Genomic DNA, 8,422 nt, shown 5'->3' with positions numbered 1-8,422 from the left:
GGTGCACCAATTTTAATATCGAAACTTCATCTGTTTAATCTTAACTCATATTTATTTGTTGAAGGCAATTAAAAATCAAATAATTTCGTATAAAAAAGGATGATATAGTTTTATATCTGGAAAATTTGTATTAATATTCTTATAGCATTTTTATAATTCTGCTTCATATTGTTTGCTGAAGTAAGGTGTCAAAAATTTTTTATGTTCTTTTTGTTTTTTATTAATTGCATTTTTTTTAAATTATTTCTATTATACTAAATTTGTTTATTGATGTAATTCTGTTTCTATGTAGGTATAATTCAAGAAGGATCAAAATCAACGGCCATTCTACATTTTTCTAGAAACTTTTTATTTTTTAAATCATTTGTGTAACTTTATTATGTAACGTTAAAACTCAATTTCTAACAATAAATTGCTAACTATAAAGCATTGCTTTCTCAAAGGAAATTTTGTTAAGCAAAATAATTTTTATAATTTAAGATTTTCAAATTTTTTGTTTGTTTTCTAAGATGTTCCAAACGCCTCATTTAATTAGCAATTTTGTTTTGGTAAGAAAAGAGTAGATAGAGATAGCCGGTTCAAAAACCACCTCCACCTCCCTCTACTGCGCATGTGTGAAAATTGTGTCAGTCAGCCGCAGACGCAAGCGCGTAATCGCAGCTCGCTGGCCTGCGACCAGCTGGTCAGCCGGCCTGCGGCCGACTGACGCCATTTGTGATGATGCAAATATATTTATGTAGTATAATAATAATAATAATAATAATAATCGTCGCCATCTTGGAAGTTTGAAAGTCGGCGGCGGTCATTTTTGTTTAATGGTAAATTGGCGCCAAATTTAAATTATTTCAAAATTAATATTTGAAATTAGTCGGCCATGTTTGTTTGTTAAAAAAAATGGCGCCAAAATTTTAATTTATTTAAAAATTAATATTGGGTGTAATGTTGGTAGCGCCGATGTCGTCACAAATTCCGCCTAAATTCTCACGTTAGATGGCGCCACGGTCTGCAAACTTTTCGCTAGATGGCGCTGCCGTCAGCGCAGCCGTCAATCAAAGATGGCGCTGGCCTCCATTTTTTTTTTTTAAACACACCCCCCGCCCGTTTGCGAATATGCAACCAAGAAAACAAGTAGTAGTAGTAGTAGTAGCTTTTTGGGGTTGTGAAATTTTTGGTTTTTGGGGTTGTGAAATTTTGAATATATGATTTTTGAAATGTGCAATTGTGAATACATGAAGTATATATACAATACATGCTGTATTGAGTTAAGCAAAATATCAGAAAATCATCGCGCTTGTCACTAATAACTAATAAAGGAAAGTCATTATTTTATCGATAAGGAAAAAAAACCTAGTATATGTAGTTTTTTATTTTTGTAATGTTGTTTGCCTAACTTGTCTGTTGCGCACCAAGTTTATTTTGTTATTTGTTTAAAATATAATGCAAAAAAAGTTGTTGTTGTTGTTGTTCCTTCCATGGGGAGTCGAACCTCAGGTAGGTAGAGTGGATAGTGCTGTCTATTTTGGAAACCTGAAAAAAATCATAAATTAGTTTTTTAAATAGAGGTGAACATGACACTTACCAAAAAATTTTACATTAATCTTCGTGAACAATACGTTCGAAATTAAAAATGTGGGCATCATGTTCCTGATTTCCATTAGCTTGCTTACGTCCCATATAAATCAAATAAGATCCGAGTCCTTCCATTAGTGTCGTAATTATGGTATCATTCATAACTGCTGTTAGTCGTTTAGGTAAAAAAACTTTACCGACGTTGTCCAGATATGCTACCATCATAACCCCATGTTGTGTGTTTGCCTTGGTTAAATTGATGATTTTATATTTCTTGTTCACTTCCAAATCGTTGGCACTGACATATGTATCAGTATATTCACAGGCAGCAATTTTATTCAGATTTAATAGTTGATCAGCCATTACAGAATCCTTTGAAATTTAAATGCAAAAATACACAGCGGAGCACATACAACTTCTCACAAAGATAGTTTTAATAAAACTGGTGAAATGTGTAAAAAACGGAACTTTTATAATCAATTTTTGCGGTTAACAGATAACACGCTTTCCTAAAAAATAAAAATGAAATAAAATATGATTTAATACTAATTTTGTGGTTTACCTTATCGTAGGAATTTTGTGACGCACTTTTTGTTTGATAAAAATTTGATAAAAATTTTCCTAAAAAATTAAACACATTTTTAGCAATCAAATGTGGTAAACAAATTTAAAAAATTAAAGAATTTACCAAAAAAAGATTATTTATGTTGGTTTTAGAGAAGAATTCAGTAGTCTGAATCGGAAGAATTTGTGGATGAAGAACTTGTGCCGAAGTCAATATTTTCGATAAACTTACGATGCGTCTTTTTGGCACAACTTTTGTAGGTCTGAAGCTGAAATTAGATGTTTAAATTAGATGTTTAGAAAGAACGTTTTATTAAGTTGTAATATAAACTTACTGTAAACAAACACTGATGAATACACCAACTACACCAACTATCTTCTTCACGAGTATAATCTGTTAAATTTTCAACCAGGACTGCATTGTGTGTAATAATCTTTTTAAAAGATAATTTTTTCAATTGAATTAAGATGGGTTCTCGCGGACAATTAATGTTAAATATAGATAAAGTTTTAGGTCCCGCTTGTATGACACTCTTAGTAAACTCATCATATTCAAAGTAATTATTTTCATTAAAAAAGTACAGCTTTCCGTTTAAATATCTAAATGTCCTTGTTATTTTATTAGGAACACCTTCAAATAATTCGTTTGTTAAACCAGGAACATTATATCCAGAGATGCAACTAGATAATGTAATATATGTATTATCTCTGAGAAAAAGATAAATACCACCTGAGTAAGTTGTTATCGCTGCCGAAATTGGACTTGATATTTTAAATTCTTCGCTTATAGATTTCGGATAATTAGTTTTAAATCTAAAAGTAGATAATGAAAAAAATATAAACTTCAGCTTTTACAATAATTACTATATCATCTGTTGAGGGTTTATGATAAATTGTTGTAAATTCTTCAAAATCTTTTGGTAAAAAATGTTAACCGCCCAGTAATTAATTAAGGTTTTGGATATGAATTTTTACCTATTTCAATTAAACAAATCCACTTTTTTTATAAAAGATGTATAAATGTGTTTTAACTATTAGAAATGTATATATTGTTTGTAAACTATTGGATATAAATTTTTTGGGGAAAATGATTGTAACGATAAATTAATAATCAAATACAACTGGATATTTATAAAATTTTTGATTCATAAATTTACAAGAAAAAAACGTTAGACAGGAAATAAGATCACAAAAATAATCAGAATGAATATTATTTTTTATTATACATAAAACAAACTACATACTTAAACTAAAAAAGTCATACACCTAAATAAATTTTTAATTGCAGTTTTTAAGCCAAACCTAACGCTATGAACATCATAAAAAACGCTATGAACATCATAAAACGATCCAACATGTATGAGGTTTAATGTACCCATACCCAAATGTCAATTATACCCCGCTCCTCATCGGTGTCTATCGCGGCGGTCAAGCGCCCCACGGTAAAAATATCAAAATAACCTCCAAGGGATGGGGGCGGTTCCAGTCGCAGATAGATGTTAATAAGGGAAACCCACTCGAAGGTGCCCGCGGGAATTTGGGTGAGGAGGTGGTCCACCTCCTCTTCGGTTAACCCAGCGTGGTTAACAACCAAATCTGGGTTATAGTCCCCATAGTAACCTGCGGGATGTTCTGTAACAAAAGAAAGAGAAATTTAATAAATAGATTACATTAATTTATTAAGACTGATGATGAAGTGTTGTAATTAAATTTCAAACAATTGATTCGGAAAAAATTTAAAATAAAATAATGTAAAAATTATTTCTACTTACTAGACATGATGGTTGTGTTGACTGTTGATATTTCAATAAAAATTATTTCACACACTAAAAGTTGATCCCTTTATACTTTTTGTAATCTTAACTAGAGTGGAGAGGGCAGGTTAATGAAGTAGGAGAAGGAAACGAGATTAAAACTTTAAACGTTTATTTCGGTAAATTCTGAATTACATAATTATAAATAAACCGTACATTATTAAGACTACAGATACATATTTTAGTTTTTAAGTAATGATGCATACATAACGGAAGTTGTGGTTGCAATTTTGGACAAGAGTTTGCTTCCTCCAAATTGATGATCCTAGGGTAAAAGTCCTTTGAATCGAAAAATTGTCTTAAAAAATCCTCTTTAACGCTTCCTTTTACGTAAATAATATCGATAACATCATCGATAATATTTTCTTCTAGTATGTTATAAATATTTTCATAGTCGATATTTCCACTGTTGTAACGTAATAGATGATGATTTAATTCTAAATATTTCACTTGTTTTTTTACATCTGCACTTAGTTGACGAAACGGCACCGGTGATTTAAACAAATAGTGACCAGTTCGATGTCCATCAAATATTGTTAATTCTTTAACGATGAATTCAGGTATATAAAATCCTTGAACATCAATCACTACTACCTTCATGTTGAACACTTAAATCTAGACTGAAAAATTTGTTCACGATGAGCAGAATTTAAGATCTCCTTTAAAATATTTTTCATTTGATTAATTCTAAACTTAAACCTTTCTCTGTCTGCAGCGCATTGTATCCAATAGTTTCCTTTTCTAGCATCTTGATAAGCATATGACCAAACTATTAGATTATGTACTTCCGGAGCACTATCACTTATAGTAACACTTTTTTTCATCCTTATATCAGTTGTCTAATTATTCCTGTTAACGGATAGTACTGCATTATTCTATCATGAATGATAATACAATAAGCTCTTGTATCGGCTGGGAAATTATTATCGCTTTCAAATTCTAAGCTGATATCAATGGTGGAACTTCGAATTGCTTCGTTTTGCTTGGAACAGTCTAATACAAATATCGGTCTTTTTGTATAATCTGTATAGCTTAATATAGGTTCAGCACGATCTTTTCCATTAAATTCCTTATAAAAATCAACGTAAGCTTGATATGCTTCTAAATATTTATTTTTAGCAAATTGTAGTTTCCATGTTTCATATGGATAAACATATGAATTCAACCATAAACGTACGCTTCTTACATCACAATGATCAAATAGAGTAACATCAGACTTTGGATTATTTTTTCGGTTTGTTTGAAAGCAAACGATAATAAATCTTGGTCTTTCTAATTGAGTAGATGTTTTAACTCTCCAGATGTCGTTATTAGTTTGTCGAACTGATGGAAGTTCATGAATTTCCCATTTTCTGAACGGTAACGATATAACACGATCTTTGTTGATCCCTTCTAATATAGTTAATTTAATTTCATCATTTGGGTAAACATGTTTTGCTTTTAATTCAATATTGTTAATCTTAAGTGTCGCTTTTCTCGTTCCGGTAGAAATGAAACAATTAGCATCGTTACGACTTCGTATTAATCGAAGTTTTTGATGACCGCTAACTATCCGATGATAATCAAATGGTAAATTTAACAGATAAGATAAAGGGATTCTAAATGAAAACGTATTATCAGTTTCATTAAATGTCTTCAGTTGTTGACTTTCTTGATCATTCCATCCAGCGAGAGTTAATGCTCTTACTTCATCTTTGCCATAACATAGAAAAGTTTTGATTGTAGATACTGTTCCGACTTCACGTACACTATCTAACTCAACATTATTCAATTCATAGCTTACATTCTCAAATAAATATGCTGCTGCATTATTAGTCAAGGTTACATTTCCACCGCCAGTTTCCGGTACCGGATCTGGTATGAACTCACCGTCCACTTGTATAAATGATTCAAAGAGAGAAATCCAAATATCTCTCTGATTAATTATAATTTCGATTTCATCATTGTTATCGAAAGATCTTACTTGCGGACTATATGTATGTTCTTCCTCTTTACTTATGCTGTCGTCTATTTCCGGTGAACTGTAAACCTGAAGTTTGCTGGCGGACATTATATCCTAACGATTTAAGAATCTGCACGCTCTGATGTGATAATGTCGACTGATGACAAGATACTGACTGATAATTTGATGGATTGTATGATTTTTTATATTGATTTTGAAACACTAAACCCATGTTTATGCTTCTTTTTTCAGAGCAAGACGAATATTGATTGTTTGACCGTTAAAATCTATAGGACAATGGTCTTGATCAACAATATCAATAGTTAGGTTAGGTATATTGGATCTATTAATGATAGGTAAATAAATAGGATTTAATGGTTCCACAAAAATCTGTTCGGCTGGACTAACACTTAAAGCAGTTTCATAAAGAGTATGAGATTCTTTGTTTTTGTAGAAAGAACCTCTTACAATATTACACTCGATACGTATTGTATTAACCTTAATTATGTTAACAGGTAAATCACTTTCATGTAATTGTCTTGCTTTAAGTTTCCTTTTAGAAAAACCTAACAATTTACCAATACTATCTTCGTGAGCGAAATTAATGTCGTAAATACTAAATATCTCACACTTTAATGTGTTTTCGTTAGCCTTCAATGAAAATGTATTCTGTTTTTGAGCATCAGTTGCAGATCGTCCACTAAGAATAATTTGTATATATTTTTCTATAGCAGCTATTTCATAAGCACCTTTCGGAAATGTTATCACTTTTTCTTCAGTAGTGTTCGGAGCAAAATAATAAAATTTATTTGTACCCTCTTCTATATTTGGTATATTATTGTTAGTATAAAAACCGATTAAAGCTATAGAATAATTCGAATTTTCTTCAAGGTCAATGGGTGGCTCATAGTGTTCAGACAGCGTACTTTCAACACCTGTTAGGGAGAATGTCTTATACATGACTGAATAAAATACATGATTATCTCATCTTTTATTATGTAAAAACATCAAACATAAATGTCCGCAATTATATGATAAAAATTGATAACGATCATGATTAAAGTAAATATTACAATTTCCTAAGTATCGTACTAATTCTAGAGGTGGCTTTAGATTTCCATAACTATCAAAATAATCAACCTGTTTATTTGTTTTTCTATAACAAACCCAATGAGTTCCGGATCCTTTTTTAGAGTCCAAATTAATGATAGCACATTCTGTCTTATCAGGTTTCATATGAATTAATTCATCTCTCATAAAAACGCCTTTAAATTTGGGTAGTTTTAATAATTTAGCATATCTTCTTAAATCATTATCAGTTAGTGCCCTATTAGGCAGTTTTATTGGTAGTTTTTTGGAAATTTACGTAAATACAATCCATAACCTCGTGGTTGCTTTCGAAGATATAAACCACTTCCCGCCTTCCCGATAGCGATATCTTCCAGTACTTTATTATGACGTTTATTCTCATCTAATTTCTGTTTCGCTGCTTTAGCATCATTTACAGCTTTAGTTATAGCAGCAGCACCTCCGCCCATAGCCCCTAAGGCACTAAGTCCTCCAAAAATTAATGGTAACAATGGTAAAAATCCTCCTGTTTTTATAGGTATAATACGAGGAATTTTTATACGCTTACGACCTCCAGATTTTCTAACTGCTATACGAGCAGCTGATAATGCAGATTTTATATTATCATATCCCTTATTTTCTAAATTTGATAAAAGAGCTTTATGAAAAGGTTGTTGTTTTTTCTGTGTCCTCTTTCTAGATTTCTTTGTCTTCCTTTTCGATTTTTTCCTTTGGATTCCCATACCTAATTTCCTTTTGACTTTCATTGCGTTAGTTACAAACCAGGCACTTGCTTTTTCACCAAATGAAGCGTCTTTAGACTTAACACGTGACCATGCACTATCTTCTAAAATTCGATCCGCTTGATGTCTATCTTTTAAATCGTTGGAATTAGCGTAAGCTATATCGTGCGTTTTACAAAAGCTGTCAAGCTTGTTTATTCCAGGATCACCTCGTTCTAACCGTTTCTTAAGTTTTGTACCAGGTCCGCAATATTGATATCCTGGTAAATGTAATTCAAAAGGTAATTTATTGATTGCAGTATTTAATAGTCCTTCCCCTTTGAAAGACAACATTTAACTGAACTTTTTTCCCTATATAAACCTTCTTATAAATGTTTTTAATTTAGTATGAAAATGAAAGTGTTAAAGCAAAAATTACAATTACCTATCATAAATCATGATTATAATAATGTTGATAATAAACATAAAATGTCTCATCGACATGGTACACTTTTACCCGAATCAATACGTTGTATAATTTGTGGACCTTCTGGTGGAGGAAAAACTAACATATTATTGTCTTTATTGTTTGATCCCAACGGATTGAAATTTGAAAACATATATATTTATTGTAAATCATTATATCAACCGAAGTATAAACTGCTTAGTGATGTGCTACAAAAAATTAAAGGAATGGAATATAACCAGTATGAACATAATGAAGACGTGCTAGATCCAAAAGA

General features: G+C 31.1%; 1 long non-coding RNA gene across 3 annotated transcripts; it reads right to left on the bottom strand.

Annotated features, from left to right (window-relative positions):
• Window positions 1-1,348: 1,348 nt before the first annotated feature.
• Window positions 1,349-3,920, bottom strand: LOC135267323 (uncharacterized). 3 transcript variants are annotated; one of them, XR_010335753.1, is made up of 5 exons: window positions 3,906-3,920; window positions 2,258-3,765; window positions 2,132-2,190; window positions 1,580-2,078; window positions 1,349-1,527 (listed from the first exon to the last, which is right to left on the bottom strand). It is a non-coding gene; the product is annotated as an uncharacterized LOC135267323 (long non-coding RNA). The 3 variants fall into 3 exon arrangements; XR_010335754.1 differs by having other exon boundaries at window positions 2,132-2,402; window positions 2,469-3,765; XR_010335752.1 differs by having other exon boundaries at window positions 2,132-3,765.
• Between the last annotated feature and the right edge of the window lie 4,502 nt (window positions 3,921-8,422).

This window comes from Tribolium castaneum, chromosome 11 (assembly GCF_031307605.1).
Source record: "Tribolium castaneum strain GA2 chromosome 11, icTriCast1.1, whole genome shotgun sequence".
In the NCBI taxonomy this organism is placed as follows: Eukaryota; Metazoa; Arthropoda; class Insecta; order Coleoptera; family Tenebrionidae; genus Tribolium; species Tribolium castaneum.
This window is presented reverse-complemented; position numbering and strand designations above follow the sequence as displayed.